We start from the raw sequence: 24,970 nt of genomic DNA, 5'->3' as shown, positions 1-24,970 counted from the left end.
GAATACGCTACTGGATATTTTTCGTGACACTGCACGAGCACTAACAGTACCCGGGACACGTGCTGCAATGACAGTTACAACAGCAGCAACCTCGTCAAAAACTTCCACCGAGATAGGACGCCTTCTTCCAGGTGCCACACCAAGCTCCCCCATCTCTCCGAATTTCATTGTCATCTTTTTTGGGTCATTTAATGACATCGGGCCTTTCCTCGGTCCTTTTAGTCAGCGATACTCTCTTAAAGCAGTACTGTAATTGCTGCCGTTCGCACGAAACAGTTTCATTAAAGGAGCACGGTCTCTCTTCTTGATAGCCATAATTTTCACTCATGGTATGGTTTGTCAAATGACAGTTAGGATAGCATACCATCATACCAACAACGTACAGAGCCAGATTCTCACCTGTCAGCCATAATTGGAACTACTATTTTCTCCAGCTGAAATTAGCATATCTACCAAGTTTCGCTGTCATATGATAATTACAGCGCACACTAGACCTCTGTAAGTAGCTGCATTCCAATGACAAGCATCCCGTAGATTAATGGGATAATACGAGGAGATATGAAATTGAGCCTATACGTAAAATCAGTTTTTGGAACTGTGAAGAGAATACTTAGATTTATAACAGAAAAAAGCAGTCCATGCCACAATAATTATTTGTTATTAAATCCGACGATTGGTTTCAGTCTAAGCGACCATCTTCAAGACCAGAAGCTCCTTGATGACGTACAGAATCGGTTCACGGAGCTGCTGTGAATGCCAACAGGTAACAGTCACCAGCTGGTGTATGGTTCCAGCGTTGGCACATCACGTATCAAATGAATTCTGAGACGCGCTCCTTGGATGGTAGCAGGTCAGTATAGTCGGTACGAAGCGTAAAGGTGATGCTCAAGAAACTTACTGAGAATATTTGGAAAAAAAGGCGAAGCTGGTCTCTTCAGGTCATTTTGAATTAATTAAGAGACCAGTTTTTTGCGGTAGTGTGTTCAACGTTTCTGCTGCTGCGCCATAAGAATAAGAGACGATTAGGGCATGTACCGATGTGAAAGAAATCTATCAGCAAGCCATGCAATGTTCACTATAAGGTGCAGTATATATGTAGATGTAGAAGGACTTCAGTAGTTTGAGGAATAGACAGTGACCTACTGCAGATCGTAGACTGTTGACCAAAGGAACTATCATATGACCTGGTGAATCTCCCATGGTAAAATTTTTAAAAGCAGGCTGGATTGTGTGCCGATAGCCTACGCAAACTCATCACTGAGACTCCAAATGTGAAGTGAGACAGAGAAACCGACATGTTTTGGGCACCAATAGCGTACTCGCTGTATCATCACGTTGCAAAACTGTTTTTCTTCAATAGACAATGCCAACAGAATAGTGGCCCAATTCAGACAGCAGACCAAGTTACTAATAAATATCGCCACCGGACCTCGATACAACCTATGCTCTGTGCACCTCTCGCATCCCTCCCTGAGCATGTGTAGATTTTCGTAAGGATTAGTACAAAAACCAATTTTCAGCACATTTAACATTTATTTATTAAGTCCTAAGTGAATAAAGGCCTATAACAGTGGTGATCTTACACCATATTACAGAATACATTACACACTTTGGCGACTGTTTAAATATTAAATATTTTTTTTATAACGTGTCACTGTAAGACGGTCAGTCTCGTGACTGGAAACCTTCCGTAACGTAAACTCCTACCTACACTGAATTGCAGAAACTGTTTCGTTCCTTTTGTGTCGTACCTCGCGGGGGCGATTTCCTAAGGATCGTAACAACGTATCTATTGTAAACTTTAGCTGCCACTCAGTTGAATGAAACTGATGGAATTCTGCACAGAGCAAGGTCACAAAAAAGGGCAAAAAATGGTATCTCGGTTACATACTGTGAGAAACATTCATTCGTATCAAGCTTCGCACTCGTCACATATTATGCCATTGTGAAAACTGCTGCTGGAAATCAAAAATCTGAAGGCCCAGAAGAAAAAAAGTTACACAAAAAGCTTTGCATGGATGACACTTCTGAATGAAATTCCAAGCCGAGAAATAAAAAATGATTCATAATTTTTTGAGGCCATATTACACGCTGCTTTCCGACAACGCTACTGTTACCGCCATTGAAATATGCGAATCACTTTTAACGCTTTGCGTGGACAGGAAGTGAAATTGACGGCGAGTCCGTGTCTTTCTGAGTAGCAAATCTGCATTTTAAATGTGGCTGTCCTGCCACAACGTCAGATGGATTCCTTCCCTCCGTCCACGCACTGTGATTCACCTTTCTGAAATGTATATCGCTATGTAAATTAGCTATGGACACACACAACATCCTGCGGCTCCTGTTCTATTGATCTTACATTTGGCGTGCAATCCTGTCTCGTCATACACAAAAACAGTGTATGCAATGCGTTTTCAGGATACTTAACATTCTAAAAATATATTTGTGTAGAATTTGACGGTACACGAAACAACAATCAGAGAATAGACGCTTTTTAAATGTAGTGTTGCAAAAGAATGCCGTGAATTTTATTGGAAGACCTGACAACTAACGATGACGTACTAAATCGAATCGGGGAATAATAAATTTATCACGCAGTTTGGCCGCAAGATGGGATAGGTTCACAGAAAACATCCTGAGGCATCAAGTAAAAGTAAATTTTGTGATGGAGAGAAGTATTCGCAGGTTCGAGAGGAAGTAGGTTGCAGTAGTTATGCCGAGATCAACAGATCTGCATAGGACAGAGCAGCATGGAGAGCAGCATCAAGTGCCTTTGAACTGAAGATCACAATAATAACACTTAGTATGTGTGATATTCCACGACGCTGAACGCACTTCTTTTATCTTTTTGCAGCGAGCTAAAGTGACTCGTTTGTGCCAATTCCCTGCCTTCATATTTCACATTATATACATTCCTATTGCTATGGGTATCGATACATTATCACTTGAGAATATTTACGCAAAATTTTAAGCATCAGTGATGACACGGAAAGTTTAAATAGTTCGTCAACATTTGTTAGCAAGTTTAACATTCTTGGTCTGTCTTCAAGGGAAAAAATGCAAATGACCAATAGACGATTAACTAATAAAGCACTCCGTCTTCAGGCGACAAGTGGCGCATCGGGACCATCCAACCGCCGTATCATCCACAGTCGAGGATGCGGATAGGAGGGGCGTGTTGGCAGCACACCGCTCTCCCAGTCGTTATGATGATTTTCTTCGACCGGAGCCGCTACTATTCGGTCGAGTAGCTCCTCGGTTGGCATCAAGAGGCTGAGTGCATCCCGAAAAATGGCAACAGCGCATGGCGGCCCGGATTGTCACCCATCCAAACGCCGGCCACGCTCGACAGCGCTTAACTTCGGTGATCTGACGGAAACCGGTGTATCCACTGTGCAAGGGCGTTGCCTCACGATTAACTAATGCGATGTAAGAATTCTGGAGTGAATTGTTCTTATGCTTAGAATTATCAAACGACTCAAAACAAGTATTACAAAATGTGCACAGTTCCTGTGAAACATGTGAGTACAATGCCTAGAAAGAAGATGCCAGGCAACGATCATGTCTCGCTTTTTCACTTCTATGGAAGTAACTCATGATTACTTAGCAGTCATCTCTAGCATTTGTCGCGAAATGTTTTGCTTGACCTTTTCTTACTTCTTTTCCTTCCCTTCTCTTTTTATCGCGTGGACAAGTTTCTCATTTAGTTTCTTATTCTTCTCACAATCGTCCATTGATCTTTTGGTTCTAAGTGACAATCAGTCGTGAACACAGACGTTTACCGCCGGCCGGGGTGGCCAAGCGGTTAAAGGCGCTACAGTCTGGAACCGCGCGACCGCTGCGGTCGCAGGTTCGAATCCTGCCTCGGGCATGGATGTCTGTGATGTCCTTAGGTTAGTTAGGTTTAAGTAGTTCTAAGTTCTAGGGGACTGATGACCATAGAAGTTAAGTCCCATAGTGCTCAGAGCCATTTTTGAACAGACGTTTACCTTCCTTTTTGAAGCCAAAGTCTTTCGTAAATTATTCCACCGATAGCCGCATGTTGTTGTTTATCAAGTAACTTTATGTCCGAAGGCTGGTTGATGCTGTTCTCTACGCTAGTCCACCTTGTCACGGCTGTTCATAACTAGTGTACTCTACATCCAAGTGAACTGCTTTCTGTGATCCTTGACCTCCCTTAACAATTATATCCCCCCCCCCCCCAATTTACCTCCATTGCCAAATTAACTACGCCTTGATAAGCCCGTAGTTATTCTGAAAAGCATGTCTCGCTTCAGGAAATTTCCCTTGCCTATTCCATGCAACCAAACTATGTACATGCACAACATTACAGTAGTATATGCGGACGTGCGTCCGAGTTGTTCATCTTGGTCACCATTTCTACTATCTTCTTTAAGCGGACCTTACATACTTACGTCGAACTGTTTTCTATATACCGCACGAACGCTTCCCATATTTGGATGCCGCGTACAACTTCAGAACGACAATTAAAAATTACTGCACACCGACTCTTCTCTGCACACATTACGTACGGGCCTGTTCACTAACGATTAAATGTAATCATGGTAATTTACATTATATGCTGCGATCGTCCTTTCGAGGAGGGCAAACCGATTACCTCCCCCTTATTCCCCAATCAAATTCGAGCACCTTTTCTAATCACTTCGTCATCGACGCTATGTTAAACCATAATCTTCACTCATGTCACGTAGCGCTCTGGACCAAGTTCTGATAAAAAGAAGGTTTGATCTGCTATATTAACAAAATATCTGAAGTGTTCAAAATTACCAACGTTTGAACTTCCGAAATATAAGAATGGAAGAATGGGATTGTAATTCAACAGCCGCCCCGCCCCCTCCCTCCTCTCTCTCTCTCTCTCTCTCTCTCTCTCTCTCTCTCTCTCTCTCTCTCTCTCTCTCTGTGTGTGTGTGTGTGTGTGTGTGTGTGTGTGTGTGTGTGTGTCAGAGAAAAACGGATTACCAATGCACGAACTTGTAATATACTCCGGTAACGTGTACAATCTTCCACGACTTCGCCGCCTGAGTAACCACTAACAACGATTTTATCATCAACATCCACTTTCAGCAAGTTGTAAGCACGAATCTATGAAAGGTGACGCAGCAATGCTCTTTTTTGAGTGAAGTGGCTTTGCCAAGGAACATAATTAAGATTTATGAGCCGATCTGCCATCTTTTAGCACATTATTATTCTGAGATTAATCAGTTCCTCTTTGGCAGCCAAGGAATAACCACCGAATGGAACCAGTTCTCTTCGGTCCCGTGGCAGAAGCATACAAGCGGCGATCACATCGCGAACAAAACTGAAGCAATCAGGTTTCGTAATTAGGACATCCACTGTAGGAGACAACACACCAGTCGCTCTGCTCCTGTCAATAACCGTGACAATAATTGCCGCAACAACTTCGTTGGTATTTATCTGATTACACAGAGCCACATTGGCTATTGGAGCCCAATTGATTGATTAAACTGTTTAAACAAATCTAACCGCATTCGCATGTGCATTTATTGTGAAACGATTCCATACATATCACGCACTATAACAACGAGTTCTGTACTTGACATCCATATCTATACCTGAAGTGTTGAAGAAATCTTATTAATAAAGAAATTGTTGCAAATAATTTCATGTATGCACACATTAGTCATGTACCGAAACTGAAGTAATATCTTATGTGACCTAGGGGAGAGTAAAAGGACCGTTCTGTTCACGTTGTACGTTAATGATTTAGCGGACATTATCATCGACAGTGCCGGCCGCGGTGGCCGTGCTGTTCTAGGCGTTGCAGTCCGGAACCGCGGGACTGCCACGGTCGCAGGTTCGAATCCTGCCTCTGGCATGGATGTGTGTGAGGTCCTTAGGTTAGTTAGGTTTAAGTAGTTCTAAGTTCTAGGGGACTGATGACCTAAGATGTTAAGTCCCATAGTGCTCAGAGCCATTTGAACCAATCATCGACAGTCTACGGCGTTTCGCATATGACGCAGTTATTTAAAAGGAAATTATATCCCGAAAGTTTGAGAAGTATCTAGTTAAATCTCGACGAAATGTCAGCCTGATACGTAAGACATGAAACTAGCTCTTAATGTAGAGATATGCAAACGTAAAAGTTTGGTTTCCTTCAGTTACATTATTAATGAGTCACCACTAGCGTCAGTCATGACATATGAATATTTGGAAGTAACCATGTGTAGAGGTACCAAGTTAGAACGACCATACAGGCTCGATTGTAGGTAACGCAAATAATAAAAGAGATCACATACGAAACACGTCTAACTCATACACCTGAAAACTGCTCTGCTCAAGTTTCTGGGCCTCATATGAGGCCAGACTAAAAGGGTACATCGAACGTATACAAAGCAGGGCGGTGCAAATGAACACAGACTTGTTTGACAGTTTAATATCACTTAGATTAAATCTCGAAGCTTACGACAGTAATGATATCTGCCGATGCGATCGTAATCCTCCAAAGACGCTCCGCCCGCGAGTTTTGAGTCTGTCAGCCTCCTTTTCCCTTCCTCGCTCTCAAGTTGGAATACTTAACAATTAAATAATGTATAGAAAAATTACCATCACTTACTTATGACCTATATAAATATAACCAACATTCTTATTACTTCATTGACCCAATTCAGCTGATATATTATTGATATATGTAACGAGTTAGGGAACAAAATTAGAAAATTCTCACAACAATATCTTTGTTCTTGTATCGATAATGTCACGCTCTGAAAATTAACAATCTGAGGTAGAAATAAGTCACAACACTTGATAAAATTCAGTTAGTTACTGACAAAAGTTACCAGCAATAATACTCCACAAAGTGAATAACAAGACTTAAATTTTGAAAACAGGTTCAAACTTGACACTGCAAACAACTAACATGCCAACTGGACTTCTGAATTCGTAATTCTAAGAATACTTGTAGCATTCCAAGGAGTCTGGAAAGGTCCCGGTTCCTCGAATGGAGATCTTTTCGACCTTGAAATTTAGAATTTTTCCCCATCTTCTAGCGCAGAAAATAATATTTTCTGTTTACGACTGATGCATATGGGTCTTTAGATGACGTGCAGCAAGGCAAGGCTTCGTAGTATTCTGTAGAGTATACTACAATCACTCTGAATTGTAAAATTGGAGGCTGGTCCCGGCAGAGGTTCGAGTCCTCCCTCGGGCATGGGTGTGTGTTTGTGTTTGCGTGTGCGTGTGCGTGTGCGTGTGCGTGTGCGTGTGCGTGTGCGTGTGCGTGTGCGTGTGCGTGTGCGTGTGCGTGTGCGTGTGCGTGTGTTTGTCCTTAGGATAATTTAGGTTAAGTAGTGTGTAAGCTTAGGAACTGATGACCTTAGCAGTTAAGCCCCATAAGATTTCACGCACATTTGAACATTTTTGTAAAATTGGATGTGACCTGAGCAAGCCGTAACGAGTCGTCTTTGACGACAGACAACAGGAAAAACTAATAAGGTGATTAAGTCACTCAGCAGGAGAGGTAGGTAAATTTGTGGGAATTGGGGACGGATGTTTGGCAGGTGAACTGCAACCGTGTTTATTTTGAGCTGGTAACAGGCGCCCGGAATCCATACGCCAGTGTTTTCGGACGGTCCCTGCCTACAGTTCGATAAAGTACGATGAAGGGACATAGTATAAATTGGGGACTATTTTGGGATTGTTCTGTAAATTCTCAGGTCCACCTTGACTACTAGACAGGGCCGAAATCACTGCCGCACCAAGGAAAAAGCGAAATCCCGCGAACAACCCGGCACCCAAACAAACTCAAGCTGTATATAGTGATTGCTTAAGTTACAATATTTCCCGCTGCAATCAGCTCAGCGTCTATATTTGGGGTTTGACATCTCGCCGACATAACGGTCATTACAGAAGTAGTGTGGATTCGATCTGCGTCCGACACACTTTCATACATCGAGCTCGCTTATGCTATATGCGGGAGTGTCTCATCAGGAATTCCGGAATACTTTCAATGCACTCTGGGGATGCTGAATCGTCTTGTTGCTGAATCGTCTTGTTTATCATTGACATGCTGTTGTGATCTTCAAGATCGTTCAAATAGGAAAGTTACCGACGCTACAGCTCGAGTTCCGTTTCTGTATTTCTTCCAATGGGGGGACTCGTTTCGAGCTTGCACGGTTCTCTACTTGTCAATTCTAGAAGAGTATGATATCAGGAAGGTCTCTTGCTGCAGCCCGCCAAATCTGAATTGTACGGTAGAGGTTTTCAAAATCTCTGGCACTCACAATTTCGGTTATCCGCTACAGTCATTAAATTCCACTCCGTCATGCAAACTGTCCTCCTTCCCTTGACCTCGACTGCTCAGTGGCAGAGAAGCGGTGGTGCCTCTTGTCATGTGGCGAGGACATATAACACGGTTGATTATGATCTGTCAGTCGAATGAACATAGTTAAGTTCTATGAATGACGTGGTACTTCTCAAGGAGAATAATTTTTGTCACGACATCATCATCTTATGCACTGCCTCATTCTTTAGTTCCCAACTTATTTGTAATGAGGCGAACACAATACTACATTGCACAAGCGATAAAATAGAGACCCTTTCATCTTGTTACGACGGATTACATCTACCAAGACCTAATAGAACGAATGCGGGATTAATACATCCCTACTCCTTGCTTCACCCTTTCCGGGAAAGTTATGATAAATAGACGCAACGACGACGAAATATAACGCAATGTGGAACTAATACTGTGACCTCATTCCTCAGAAGGTCTTTATATACAGCTCGGCAAAGTTGAATCCTACGTCGAAAGCTTTCGACATTTTCGGCGTCCACTACTATTATCCGCTCCAGTAATTAAATTCTCCTCTTCCAAGCAAACAGTGTTCCTCGCCACTGACCACGACAGCTAAATCGCAGTGAAGCGGTGGAGCGCTACCTGTAGAGAGAGCAGCTTTTATTCCTGACAATGCCAAAATATTTTTACTGTCCCACAATAAAGTTATGGAACACAAATTACATGTGTTGCAAGGCAAGGTAAGTAAAATACACCAATAAAACAGTGTAATCTATATTTAATTAGTTGTGGAGCGTTGAGTGTCACGGAGAGTTCCACTGTAAAGAATAATAAATGTTCAAAACAGCGTCCCCTAGCTTCGTTGAGAGTCGACTCAACACCGTTTCCATTTCAACACGAGAGACACAGGCTTTTGCCTTTGCCATATAATGACTAATATTTCCACTCGCCCGCAGACGTTCCCGGTGCTCCAGCTTACTCACCGCAACAAATGATTCTTCTGTGACAGCGCGCGAGTCGTTAAGCTGGGATATTTGCTGTACCACTTGTCAGAACGGGATGCTACGGTGATAGAACTGCGGAATGTGCTTCAGTCTCAGAGAGGGATATGCGAATACTTTGTGGTGCTTAAGAAAATTGACTGGCATTCGGGAGGACCGGGGTTCAAAGTCGCGTTCAGCTATGACCCTAGCGATGAAAAGATGTGTTTAAGCAGAAGAACGTAAGTATTTCGGTGTTTCTATACATAATTAGAAGGCACATATCAGTTTACAAATGATATTTCCATTCTGTGAGGCACACTGTATACCTTTTTACAAAGTGTGCTGTATGTATCCTCTTACGAAATGATCAAAGGATAAAAGAATATTCTCGTTATTATATTGGAATACACTGATCAGTTTCAATATATTACCATGCGATAGTTGTATATTGGTCTACATCTCCAGCAAAAAATACGTATAGTTCCTTGGGGCGTCGATCCTAGACGTTCCTGGCACATGATCACGTGAAGAAGAAATATCAGACGCCTTAAGCACTTTCGCAGAATTCCTGTACGGTAAGCGGAAGGACTGATAATGTTTCACATTGCGTCGACAAAGAGCACACTGGTGACGGAGAATTATTCCAGCGGGCCTGAACAGGGAAGCAAAGCTGTCGTGACCTTTATACGTGGACCACTCACGTCATTCACTCGAAGTTAAAGAAACGACTGAAAATCTAAACCAGGATGGCCCGACAGGGATCTCATTTCCGCTCCTACCAACTAGGAGTCTAGAATCTTGAAGGATCTTGACCGTTTTGCACTTGGCTGAGAAGATTAGGACGTTTCGTGTGTTCTAAGGTATCGCTCGTTTACATCGCTGATGAGTCCGACGTGCGAATTCCTATCTGGCTTTCACAACGTTTCGTTCTGACGATGTGGCAAGGTCAGTTCTGCTGCCAGGAAATGTGTCGGCCGCAAAGTACTCAGGGATGCAAATGGCTAGTAATAATAGCGGCACAGTCGCAGTTTTAATCAGAGGAGTGTTTCAGTTTTCACCATGGGTGATGCTCGTTCCCAGCCGTCAGACCATCAGAAATTGTTTGTTAAAAAAATACGTTAAAATCATCAGGACCTTCATTTTCGGCAGTTGCAGTTAGCCAAACGAGTTCTCTGTGTGGCCGACACATGCTGTCGGCAGTTTAGACGTACACGAACTAATGTACGTCTTCATCACGAAAGGTCACATTAACCATCGAGATGCTTTCAAATCATTTGCATACATAAAAATAATCTCATCTGAGAGTGAGGTTGAGTCTGCAGAATCTTGGTGGTTATGAAATTTAAAAAAAACTCGAGTTGCGAGCAAGACACTTAAGCAGTGCGGCAAAGAAATTTAAGTAAGGTTTACAAAGCCAGATCTGGGCTCCGGCCACGTGCTTTGTTTCACAAACAGGTTGCCCATCACGCCGTGGGCACTGCTCCAACTCCGACCTTTCAGCCTCTGTCTCGTGCACACCTCGTAAAGGAACTTCCTTACCTCACGTTTTTAGTTCTTGCCGGCTCGCTACCTGTAGGTCTTCAGCCAACGTTACTATACTTACTTTCGATTGTTACACCATAATGTGTTTTACCAAGAAGAACTTCAGCCACAGCCTACTCCCCAGAGAGCCTGAGACAAGTGACAATTCGCGTTACGTCACCAAGCTAGAGCAGTTGCCCACGAGAAATACGGCATTCGCATAGAACCTGTGACTTCACAGTAGACAGCTTGTACGCCACACTTCGCGAACACTCACATCCATGCTGGACCCACGGGAAATCAATATGCAATTTAAAACGTACCCAATAAAGGTCTTAACTTTTTCGTGTGCTATCGAGAGCTTGCATGCATTTAAGCGTGCAGTCAAATCATTAAACTCGTTTGGAATAATTACTCGCTCCACGCCGGAAACAGCTGCTGGCACTCGTGAGACCTGTTGTGCCATATGCGCCACGGCCTAACTTTCTCGTGGGCCTCTGCTAGAGCAGCTCTATGTAAGACATACGAGGTGCATTCAAGTTCTAAGGTCTCCGCCTTTTTTTTCTAATTAACTACTCACCCGAAATCGATGAAACTGGCGTTACTTCTCAACGTAATCGCCCTGCAGACGTACACATCTTTCACAACGCTGACGCCATGATTCCGTGGCAGCGGCGAAGGCTTCTTTAGGAGTCTGTTTTGACCACTGGAAAATCGCTGAGGCAATAGCAGCACGGCTGGTGAATGTGCGGCCACGGAGAGTGTCTTTCATTGTTGGAAAAAGCCAAAAGTCACTAGGAGCCAGGTCAGGTGAGTAGGGAGCATGAGGAATCACTTCAAAGTTGTTATCACGAAGAAACTGTTGTGTAACGTTAGCTCGATGTGCGGGTGCGTTGTCTTGGTGAAACAGCACACGCGCAGCCCTTCCCGGACGTTTTTGTTGCAGTGCAGGAAGGAATTTGTCCTTCAAAACATTTTCGTAGGATGCATCTGTTACCGTAGTGCCCTTTGGAACGCAATGGGTAAGGATTACGCCCTCGCTGTCCCAGAACATGGACAGCATCATTTTTTCAGCACTGGCGGTTACGTGAAATTTTTTTGGTGGCGGTGAATCTGTGTGCTTCCATTGAACTGACTGGCGCGTTGTTTCTGGATTGAAAAATGGCATCCACGTCTCATCCATTGTCACAACCGACGAAAAGAAAGTCCCATTCATGCTGTCGTTGCGCGTCAACATTGCTTGGCAACATGCCACACGGGCAGCCATGTGGTCGTCCGTCAGGATTCGTGGCACCCACCTGGATGACACTTTTCGCATTTTCAGGTCGTCATGCAGGATTGTGTGCACAGAACCCACAGAAATGCCAACTCTGGAGGCGATCTGTTCAACAGTCATTCGGCGATCCCCCAAAACAATTCTCTCCACTTTCTCGATCATGTCGTCAGACCAGCTTGTGCAAGCCCGATGTTGTTTCGGTTTGTTGTCACACGATGTTCTGCCTTCATTAAACTGTCGCACCCACGAATGCACTTTCGACACATCCGTAACTCCATCACCACATGTCTCCTTCAACTGTCGATCAATTTCAATTGGTTTCACACCACGCAAATACAGAAAACGAATGATTGCACGCTGTTCAAGTAAGGAAAACGTCGCCATTTTAAGTATTTAAAACAGTTCTCATTCTCGCCGCTGGCGGTAAAATTCCATCTGCCGTACGGTGCTGCCATCTCTTGGACGTATTGACAATGAACGTGGCCTCATTTTAAAACAATGAGCATGTTTCTCTCTCTTTCCAGTCCGGAGAAAAAAAATCGGAGGCCTTAGAACTTGAATGCACCTCGTATATGAAAGTCCGAAGGTCACACTTATGGGCTATGAGCTTTCACCAAGCTTTTAATGGCCATGCAAGAACCATCTGCTGCGTTTCAGCTTTATTTGAGATGATTTTATTTCAATATTTGTATCTTTACATAAGAGAACTGTTCACTATGGTTACTCTATTTTTCAAGTTTGATCATTTCCTTGTGTTGCTCTCTAGTTTGCACGAAAAAAAGAGCTGTTACGTTAATTATTTCTCATAAGTGAAAAAAAGAAAGGAAAGGAAAAGTTGGTACTGCTCAACATCTGCCTGAAGGAACTCGACACCGAAGACAAATTGTGTAAAATTTATTACCACTGTTGGCTATTTCCGGCATCTGATGGATTCCTGCTTCAACCGTTTTAACATTTTCGTCCGGTGGCACTGTCTCGCGATTTTCATCTGTAGTAGCAACTCAGTTTCATTCTGCGTTCCACCATTTCGTTGACTTAAGAGAGTTTGGAAATCATCTCTTCAATTCTTCGTCTAGGGTTTATTTTCACGCTTTTTTCTATGTCCTGCCACTCACTACGTTTCATGGCAATGGCCCCTATTTCTCTAGAACGGTGCAGTTCCTACCTCAGAAGCGAGACGTCCGGCGAAGAGGTACACGCCTCCTTGCCTTATTCATCCCGCGCTGGCCGTCAGCCTCGCGTAGCTAACCAGGCCAGGTGGGTCCCCTTTCCCACCTTTAGCATTTCCCCTATACGACTCTGGCCGCCCGCCGGTACTCTCTCGCTATCTCACTACGGCCACGCGCCGCCCCTTACCTCCGGCAGGGGTCATCTGTGGGCCGTGATGCAGCACCTGAGCGCTCGTGGCTGGCGGCGTTATATTCTGGCGCCCACCTTCCTCTCAGATAACCTGTGCGGCAGCGGGGAGCGAGCCCAGCAGATAAGCGCCTCCTGATAAACACTGCCATTGAGGGCGCCCCGCCCATTCCCACCAGACGCTCCGAACCCTCTCCCGCATCCTTTCTTCTTCCTACATGCAATTTCGCGAGCTAATACATCTTCCATCCAACAGCATACACAAGACAGCGAGTGAGAGAGAGGAGAAGAGAGAAAGAGAGAGAGAGAGAGAGAGAACAAAAGCAAGCCGGAAATCTGAAACACAGCCGATCCTTCCTAGAATTCCCTACAGTTAAAGCCCCTTTTACAAGAGCGACTTCCTTCTCTCAGTCGACAACTCGTAGCAAGTGTCTGCTGCAGCGCCCCTGGCCGAGTCTCGCCTGTAACTAATTATTGTTGGTGTTTACGCGTCAGTGCCAAAATTGTGTGTGTTGTGAAGGCTGTCTTCTACGCTGTTTGGCTCCAGAACAGAGAAAATAAGGTCATGAGGAACGAAAATTTTTACGAAAAAAAAAAAAACGAGATGTAATAACAGAATGTAGAAACAAGCAATGATCACAGAGTTATTAAGGTTAAAAGCAAAATTCATAGTAGATGTTCTCGACAAATGTCATACGGTACATTCTCCACGCTCACGAAAACTAGAAGCATAGCCAAATTGTCGTCCATACATTTGAAAACATCTACTTCTATCTGTCGAAGAAAATATATACAGGTCGCTTCAGTATTATGTATGAGGTTCACTCCAAAAGAAATGTACACGATTTTTTTTTTTAAATCCATCTTTTATTCTACATGTTTTAAAGTTTTACAGTGTGTAGATAGATCCTTTAGGAACAATATTTTCATTTCTCCACATAATTCCCATCCCTCTCAACTGCCTTGCGCCATTTTGGAACCAGCGCCTGTATACCCGCACGGTAAAATTCTGGACTAACCTGTTGGAGCCACTGTTTGGCAGCGTACACAAGGGAGTCATCATCTTCAAACATTGTTCCACGAAGAGAGTGTTTCAGTTTGCCCAAGAGATGATAGTCACATAGAGCCAGGTCAGGACTGTAAGGCGGGTGTTTCAGTGTTCTCCATCCGAGTTTTGTGAGGCACTGTCAACATCATGGGAAACCACCTCGCACAAACCTTTTTTAACGCCAACACTTTCAGTTCAGTGTTCTGCAAACACTTCCTTTCCCTATCCCAACGTAACGTGACAATTCGTTCACTGTGATGCGTCTGTCAGCAGTCACCAATTCGTTAACTCTCTGCACATTGTCTGGAGTGTCTGCAGTACGAGGCCTGCCGCTGCGAGGACAATCCTCAATATTGCCGTGCCCGCTTTCATCACGTAACCTGCTTGCCCACCGACTAACTGTATTGCGATCGACAGTGGTATCTCCATACACCTTTTTTAACCTCTCGTGGATGTTTCCCACTGTCTCGTTTTCACAGCATAGGAATTCTATGACAGCACGTTGCTTCTGACGAACGTCAAGTGTGGCAGCCATCTTGAAGACATTCTGTGACGGGGCCACTCACGGGACCAGGTTGAACTAAGTTTGAAGACAAGCGGGAAAGATGTACCTACACACTGTAAAACTTTCACACATGCAGAATGAAAACTGTATTTTTACAAAAATAGTGTGCATTTCTTTTGGAATGACCCTCGTATTAAGCCCGACTGTATTCTTTGAGAAAATACATAGGGGAAAACACACGCACACACTATATTCTTCCCACAGAATACGCTCTGGGTGGATTAATACATACATTAATAATATAACACCCTGTCCTTACACATCAAATAATATTTAGAAGGTAGTAAACATCACCTTTTTCCACTTTATCCTTGCTTTCTTTCTAAGTGCCAAATGACATCGAAAATTATTTTTCTAGCTAAATAGATATGATTTTTTCATCGTTGAAACAATTTTAATTAAAAATGTTTATTTTTGTTCTCGTTTATGCACAGTGCAGTCTTTTTTTTATCTGGGTACTGGAAACATATTTACCTTTTCGCTTCTAGATATTTATACTCCCTTCTCGGAGAACAGTAGCAGAATAAGTGCTGGCCCTCGTGCAACTTTGTCATGTGTCACGAAAACAAAGACACAAAAGCGCAAAATCCGATACTCTTAACAAGCGTGATCTCAACGAGAATATGTTAACTTCCGAGGTCAGAAGATGACGCCGCAGTTGCCTGCACCTGCGCTCGCGTGGCTCGCAGCATATCCTGTATTTTAGAACTCCACACTCGGCACAGTCAATTGATCACTGACGTCACTGACTCACTTGTGACGTGGATGGCGGTTGATTTACATGCAAGTACGTGACGCGCACCCAAAACGAGTACCAACTTGGACCAGAAAATTGCTAGTGTAATGCGGGCTTGACTAACACCACGACACAGTCAGACGGCGCACTCGAAAGCACGGGATTCAAACCCTCGCGTACACACTGTGACCTTACTGTGCTCACTGTCAAGGCCGGGTCAAAAATACTTTCCCACACTAGCGAAATATAATCTAGAGACTCTAACCCCACCCTCACCCCCCACCTCTCCTCTCCAACAGACATTAGTTGCCTTTTCGTGGACTTTTGGTACTACTTTTAAAAAGCAATCTAAACCTAGCGAGTGTGAAAAATGGAGTGTTTTTACTTTTAAAATACTACATACACAGAAGTCAATTTTTAATCTTATTCCAGCGATAAATATAAAAAGACAACTCAGTTTCCATTTAAGCTAATTTCTGAGATTTTTTAAACCTTTTAATTAAAGCACAGTCCGCCCCCGGTAGCCGAGTGGTCAGCGCGACAGACTGTCAATCCAAAGGGCCCTGGTTCGATTCCCGGCTGGATCGGAGATTTTCCCCGCTCAGGGACTGGGTGTTGTGTTGTCCTAGTCATCATCATTTCATCCCCATCGACGCGCAAGTCGCCGATAAAGTGGCGTCAAATCGGAAGACTTGCACCAGGCGAACGGTCTACCCGACGGGAGGCCCTCGTCACACTTAAAAGAAAGAATTATAGCACAAAGAACTAGACATTTTGTTCTGTAATTTTTTTTCATAATGCGGGGCCACAGTCATAATATATTTCTTTAAAGTCAGTACCACAATTAGACTATTTTTTTTATTTTTTTATTTACAGTGACTCAATTACACTTATACAATCATGACTTCGGCTTCAAAGTGCCATTATCAAGTGTTTTCTGAAAGCAGATTAGACAATAACAGTGAAATACATAACAAGTGGTGTAACCATATAAGAATCCTTAAAATGGTTCAAATGGCTCTGAGCACTATGCGACTTAACTTCTGAGGTCATCAGTCGCCTAGAACTTAGAACTAATTAAACCTAACTAACCTAAGGACATCACACACATCCATGCCCGAGGCAGGATTCGAACCTGCGACCGTAGCGGTCACGGGGTTCCAGACTGAAGCGCCTGTAACCGCACGGCCACACCGGCCGGCTAAGAATCCTTATTTATAATGCTTACTTACAAGTGTTATGAATTGCGTAAGATCGCATACTGTCATATTAAAATACACTATTAGGCACATTGTCTAAGAGTCGATATTTCTGGTAGAGGCTACTGCTTTGTTTCATTACTGAATATACCATCTTGACTGAATGACAGTTGGCTAGTGTCAAATGTCTTGGTCAAAGAAATTCCTGTTACAAGCAGGTGACTTTTTTTTGAATCTTTGGACTCATTGTCGGGTAGGATATCCTTACACTTTAATTATGTTAATTTAAATGTGCTGTTTAACATGAAATCGTTTTATTCTTTTATTTGCTTAAATGCTTTTATGTACAAGACATGTTTCGCATACTTGTGTTATTTGCACTTACTCCTAAGTAATGTTCTACCACATATAACAGGATTTACATGCCTGATGATACGTACATCATAAATATCGCTTCAAACCTCACTGGTTAATTAATGAGTGAGTGGAATAAGTAATTGCACTGTATTGTATTAATTCTGAATAGAGGCAAAATTACACATCTTATTGTTAGCTATGTGTTAATTTCACGTACAAAGCTGTATATTTACCTACTAAAATGTACTTTAAACAACGTCAATGATTAGCTGGACTGCTACATTCATGGATGCAGCGAATGTTATCGAGAGGTTGGTTACTGTTTATGAGCTGGCAACTTCATTGTACACTAAGATAAACAGGTACTGCAAAGTTGTAACAAATACCAAAGAAAATAAATTGCTCCTAAACTTTCCTATCCCGCCGGACACTGAGTCCAAAGATATTTAAAAAAAGTCACCTGCTTGTAACAGGAATTTCTTTCACCAAGACAATTTTACACTTAGCCTACAGTTATTCAGTCAAGATAGTATACTCAGTAATGAAACGAAGCAGTAGGCTCTGCCAGAAATATCGACTCTTAGACAATGTGCCTAATAGTGTATTTTAATACGACAGTATGCGATCTTAGGCAATTCATAACACTTGTCTGTTATTGTCTAATCTGCTTTCAGAAAACACTTGATAATGGCACTTTGAAGCCGAAATCATGATTGTGTAAGTGTAAATGTAACACTGTAAAGAAACAACAGTCTAATGGCGGTACTGACATTAAAGAAATATTGCTTTGTTCTAGCTTCAATAAAACTGATCTATTAAAATGAGCGGAAAGAATGTAATTGTAAATTTTTTGGTACTTTTTGGTTTAATAATGAAACTTTTGAATTTTATAATCGTCAAATTATTCTATTTTCCATCGGAAAAAGTGGGACAGAAATCCAGAAATAATACCTAATTTTACATAGTCGTTTTATACATTGAACACTGTTTAAATGCATACGTTGTGTGTTACTTGGGAAGAAAACTCACCAGTAGTTGTTGAAGACAAAATCTGCCATCAAATTAGTTGAAAATTGATAAACATGGTCAAAATTTGAACCAGTGCAGCCGAAAATAAAAACACAAATTTGTCTGTGTTACGAAAAATTCCTATTCCAAAGAAGACAAGTGCTGGCAAGTGTGAATATTACCGAGCCATCAGTTTAATAAGTTATGGTTGCACAATATTGACAAATTATTTACAGAAGAATGGAAAAACTGATAGAAGCTGACTTCTGCATAGATCAGTGGGGATTCGGGAAACGCCGGCCGAAGTGGCCGCGCGGTTCTGGCGCTGCAGTCTGGAACCGCGAGACCGCTACGGTCACAGGTTCGAATCCTGCCTCGGGCATGGATGTGTATGATGTCCTTAGGTTAGTTAGGTTTAACTAGTTCTAAGTTCTAGGGGACTAATGACCTCAGCAGTTGAGTCCCATAGTGCTCAGAGCCATTTGAACCATTTTTTTTGATTCGGGAAACGTCTAAGTACACACGAGGCAAAACTGACCCTACTACTCGGACTAGAAGACAGTCTGAAGGCAGCAAACCTACGTTTATAGCATTCGTAAATGTACAGAAAGCTTTTAACAATGTGGTCTGGACTTCACTATTTGAACTTCTGAAGGTAGCAGGGATAAAACAGACATAGCGAAAATTTATCTTATGATCTGTACAGACCCCAGACTGCTGTTAAAAAGAGTCGAAGTACGTGAAAAGGAAGCAGTAGTTGTGAAGGGCGTGAGACAGAGCTGTAGCCTCTACCCGACGTTGTTTGATCTGCACTTTGAGCAGGCAATAAAGGAAACCAAGCTGAAATTTGGGAACGGAATTACATATCAGGGAGAAAAAATAAAATCTTTGAGGTTAGGAGACGATAATGCAATTTCAGAGACAGCAAAGGACTTGGACGATCCACTGAACGCAATGGATGATGTTTTGAGAGAGATTATAAAATGAACATAAAAAATTAAACTACGGTAATGGAATGTATTCGAATTAAATCAAGTTTCCCACTGGTAGCTGATGGATTCACATTTAAAAGGCAGATGTATTTAAATATCTGGGAAGCACTTTTAGTGAGCACAATAGATTGGAAATTAAGAGTAAGGCAAGGATCGCAGCGATAAACAGATCATATTCTGGCTTACGAGACATGCAGTGCAGCAGCGCAGTTTCGAGAAGTTTTAAAATCAGACTATATCACAGCAAAATTTTCCCGTTAGCTCTACATGGCTCTGAAATATTTACATTGTAATTCTGTCAGAGACAGCAAAGGACTTGGAAGAGCAGTTGAATGGAATGGACAGTGTCTTGAAAGGAGGATATAAGATGAACATCAACACAAGCAAAACAAGGATAATGGAATGTAGTCTAATTAAGTCGGGTGATGCTGAGGGAATTAGATTAGGAAATGAGGCACTTAAAGTAGTAAAGGAGTTTTGCTATTTGGGGAGAAAAATAACTGATGATGGTCGAAGTAGAGAGGATATAAAATGTAGGCTGGCAATGGCAAGGAAAGCGTTTCTGAAGAAGAGAAATTTGTTAACATCCAGTATTGATTTAAGTGTCAGGAAGTCATTTCTGAAAGTATTCGTATGGAGTGTAGCCATGTATGGAAGTGAAACATGGACGATAAATAGTTTGGACAAGAAGAGAATAGAAGCTTTCGAAATGTGGTGCTACAGAAGAATGCTGAAGATTAGATGGGTAGATCACATAACTAATGAGGAAGTATTGAATAGGATTGGGGAGAAGAGAAGCTTGTGGCACAACTTGACCAGAAGAAGGGATCGGTTGGTAGGACATGTTCTGAGGCATCAAGGGATCACCAATTTAGTATTGGAGGGCAGCGTGAAGGGTAAAAATCGTAGAGGGAGACCAAGAGATGAATACACTAAGCAGATTCAGAAGGATGTAGGTTGCAGTAGGTACTGGGAGATGAAAAAGCTTGCACAGGATAGAGTAGCATGGAGAGCTGCATCAAACCAGTCTCAGGACTGAAGACCACAACAACAAACAACAAGAAAAACAAATTAACAAAAACCGCTAGTCTTCAAAAGAAAGATTATAAGGAAAATATTTGGCCCCAAGAGTGACACACTGTCACAGGAATGGAGGATACGCCTACAGTATATTCGCACGTTCATATTACCAGGAAGATGAAGAAAAGAAGACTGGCGTGAGTTGGACACCTAATTAGTATGGAAGGGGAAAGCATACCAAGTGTAGCATTCTCAGGATTTGTGGAAGGCAGAAGGGGACGAGGAAGGTCACAGACAAGATGGAAGGATGATGATAACATGGATACGGAGGCGATGAGCCTAAAAGAGGAGAATGGACCGCGAAAGCCAGGAACAGAACTGATAGGCGGAGGAATTTTGAGAACGTATATGGTCTCCCAGGCCAAAGTGTCTATCAAGAAAAAGATGAAGACGCCAGTAGAATTAGATTATCAGATGACACACATTTTGCTGTTTGGATAGTAAACTAATATATGGCCGATGTGGAGATGATATAAAGCGCAGAATGGCAACAACAAGAAAAACGTTTCTGAAAAGGAAAATTCTGTAAACATCCAATGAAATTTAGATGTTAGGTGACGGTATTTGTATGAAGCGTAGCACTTTATGGGAGCGAAACGTAGACGATGAACAGCGCAGACAAGAAGATAACAGAACGTGGGGTTATAGGAAGAATATTGAAGATTGGTAGGGTAGACTGAATAATTCATAAGGAGGTACTGAAACGAAGTTGGAAAAAAAGAAATTTGTGGTACACCTTGAGAAAAAGAAGGGCACATCCAGGGACATCAAAGAAGGGTCAATTTGATATCAGAGGGAGGTATGAGGCGTAATTGCAGTTATGGAGTATGGCGACTGGTTTCAAATGGTTGTAGGTTGCAGTAGTTATGCAGACATGAAGAGGCTTGCGAAGGACGTATTACCGGAGAGCGCTGCATCAAACCAGTCTTCGGACTGAAGACCACAACAACAAAACCATGAAAGACAACATTTTTTAAAAAAGGCATCTGAGAATGACTCCTGGAACGGAAATTTTAATAGCGTGTTGAAGTAGTATTGTATTTATTGTTACGGAAAGGTCTAAGATAAAATTTAAGCCTTATTTGATGTAGACTTACTCGAAAAATTTACACTTGATATACATCTACAGGGTGTTACAAAAAGGTACGGCCAAACTTTCAGGAAACATTCCTCACACACAAAGAAAGAAAATATGTTATGTGGACATGTGTCCGGAAACGCTTACTTTCCATTTTAGAGCTCATTTTATTACTTCTCTTCAAATCACATTAATCATGAAATGGAAACACACAGCAACAGAACGTACCAGCGTGACGTCAAACACTTTGTTACAGGAAATGTTCAAAATGTCCTCCGTTAGCGACGATACATGCATCCACCCTCCGTCGCATGGAATCCCTGATGCGCTGATGCAGCCCTGGAGAATGGCGTATTGTATCACAGCCGTCCACAATACGAGCACGAAGAGTCTCTACATTTGGTACCGGGGTTGCGTAGACAAGAACTTTCAAATGCCCCCATGAATGAAAGTCAAGAGGGTTGAGGTCAGGAGAGCGTGGAGGCCATGGAATTGGTCCGCCTCTACCAATCCATCGGTCACCGAATCTGTTGTTGAGGAGCGTACGAACACTTCGACTGAAATGTGCAGGAGCTCCATCGTGCATGAACCACATGTTGTGTCGTACTTGTAAAGGCACATGTTCTAGCAGCACAGGTAGAGTATCCCGTATGAAATCATGATAACGTGCTCCATTGAGCGTAGGTGGAAGAACATACTGACGAAACTAAAATGAGCTCTAACATGGAAATTAAGCGTTTCCGGACACATGTCCACATAACGTATTTTCTTTATTTGTGTGTGAGGAATGTTTCCTGAAAGTTTGGCCGTACCTTTTTGTAACACCCTGTATACTAATTAGAGCAACATTTCTAACTGAAGTCCGCAGCGGCTCGTACTGCAAATTTGAAATTATGTCGCAAATGGCCCGTTTGCGGACCCACATTTACTGGAACTTTTTTGGTTCCATTGCCATATACATTAACTTGTGTGTGTGTTTTCGCTACTAATTATGATCGCTACAACTTTGTACAAGTTTTCCACTCGGGCGCCCATGGCACCCTTCTCAACCAGACGCTCCCCGCGGCAGCTTGTTTCGCTTGAGCGTTAAACCTGCTTTGATAAGATTAGCATTTATTTATCGATTATTTCTTTATTAGGGTACGCCTATTAATGTTGCGCGGGCAAAATATTATAAAACTACTGCGCACTAGTGTACTCTGTAAGCGCTGTTAATAATAGTTGCACCTATTAAGCCTAGTTTACACGACGACACTAGGTTGCAGGCAAATATGCTACCGACCACTGCGCATGCGCGCCGCGCATTTGTGCAACTCGGTGGTGAAACTAAACACTTTCGGCGAGTTCCAACTTTGGCGCCACTAGTTGCATGAGTTTTGAGGTTATGTGTGTTCGTAGGGTGTTAACTGAAATATGAAGTGGGAAACGGAGAATAATGTTCGCTTTTTGGATATCTATGCTTTGCACAGGTGTTTGTGGATTTCAGTGATATCGATTACAAAAATAAGCAATATATTGCTGCTCCTGAGACCGTCATGTGCGATCAGAACGTAGATGGTTTCACAGTATTTGAGCTGCAGGACAAAATTTGTTGGGTTAGGAGCACATATACAAATGAAATAAGAAAAATACAAGGGAGTAATTCTAGATGTGGCAATGCTCTCGTCTACAAGACTAAAATCCCATCGTTCGAGCTGGCCGACTCTTTGTTAAGGAATACTGTTGACAGGAGGGAAGGCTACACAAAACAAGAAGCTGCATTCTTTATTCAATACTCATCTATTTAAAACGTCGCAGCAGTGACCCCCATTCACATATGTTAGAATTTTGAAATATTGCCAGTGTACAGATCTATCTTCAAGAAAGTAGTTCGCAAACCACTCTCTTCTTAATGCACCCTGCTTCGAATAATTATTGCTGTTAATGTTAATGGCTCTGAGCACTATGGGACTCAACTGCTGAGGTCATTAGTCCCCTAGAACTTAGAACTAGTTAAACCTAACTAACCTAAGGACATCACAAACATCCATGCCCGAGGCAGGATTCGAACCTGCGACCGTAGCGGTCTTGCGGTTCCAGACTGCAGCGCCTTTAACCGCACGGCCACTTCGGCCGGCGCTGTTAATGTTAATAATTATTATTGTTAATGTTAATAATTACACGTCTAAAGTACAATCACTCAAACTTAAAGATTATTTTAAAATGGTCACTCTCGATTTCTTGCCCCATTCTTTTACTGTCATAGCCTTTACTCCATCTCTTGACTTTGTCCCCGGCAAGAGGCTATACACTAATCATCCAGTCAGTTCAGCCATACTTGTCGAAACAGCCAGGGGACCCTTCCAGTAGTGCGATGGCGACATCGTCCTTCTATCGCTGCACCCGACCTTGCAGAAACCAAATGACCCTTTCAAGCCCAACAGTGTATGTGTATGATCTGTACTAATTACGTTGTTATATGTCCGTCACTAAATATTTTATGAGACAGGAAGCATTACTTTTGATCCATCCTCGTATATAACCGGAGCAGAGAAGAATGAGGAATCATTCTAGCGACGCATCACAAATGGGCATATCCACTGACATAAGAGCCTTTGACATATCGTTGCTTGTTATGGTCTGGCGCCTGCGGACGAGCTTCTCGCAAAGGGCGAAGATGGTTGGCTGTTCGCATGCTTGAGTCGTAAACACACGTATGGAAATTGATTGAAGGACAGTGAAACCACGAGTAGGAGACAAGATGTTGGACGTCCGTGCCTCATCACACAACACGGAGGCCGGAGGGTTGGCTGCTCTGTAAAAAGGAGAGGGAGCGATCTGTGGCAGATATGCCGACAGAGTGCATTGGCAGAGCGGGTACAAGTGTTCCGGGCACACTGTTCAGCAAACGGTGTTGAACATGAAGCTCCACTGTAGACTATCCGTACGTTTTCCCATAGTGACCGAACGATATCGTCACTTATGACTGCAGTGAGCAAGAGATTATCGAGATTAGAACGTAAACGTATCATCTGGTCGGATGAATCACGTTCCTTGTTACGCCATCACGATGCCGTCATCCAGGTGAACGGCTGTTCGAAACACGCACAGTGCCAAAGAAGTAGGCCGGTGGAGGCTACCACCTGCATCCCTTCACACCTGAATTCTTCGCGACGACGATGGAATCTTCCAGCGGGATAACTGTGTGTTGTAAGACCAGAATCGTGCTGCAGTAGTTTGAGAAGCGTGATAGTGAACTAACGTTGATGTCTTGGCCACCTAATTCACCTCGTTTCAACCCGATGGATCACATCTGGAACGCCATCGCGCACACTAACAACCGACCTCAATTCATGTGCGTAAACATCTGGCTGTACATATTTCCAGAAACGTGCCAAAGACTTCATTGCTTTCCAAAGATAGACCAACACGTTGTTCACCATGGATCATAATGTTTTCGCTGAACGTGTACACGATCTACTATCAAAATGGTTCAAATGGCTCTGAGCACTATGGG

General features: G+C 42.8%; 1 protein-coding gene across 1 annotated transcript in view; it reads right to left on the bottom strand.

Moving 5' to 3' along the window:
* The window catches only part of LOC124795948 (multiple PDZ domain protein), a 1,551,599-nt gene that overhangs the window by 943,142 nt on the left and 583,487 nt on the right, over positions 1-24,970 (bottom strand). The gene's annotated exons all lie outside the window — the stretch shown is intronic.

This window comes from Schistocerca piceifrons, chromosome 4 (assembly GCF_021461385.2).
Source record: "Schistocerca piceifrons isolate TAMUIC-IGC-003096 chromosome 4, iqSchPice1.1, whole genome shotgun sequence".
Taxonomy (NCBI): domain Eukaryota; kingdom Metazoa; phylum Arthropoda; class Insecta; order Orthoptera; family Acrididae; genus Schistocerca; species Schistocerca piceifrons.
Note: the sequence above shows the minus strand (reverse complement) of the source record. Positions and strands in the feature narration are given on the sequence as shown.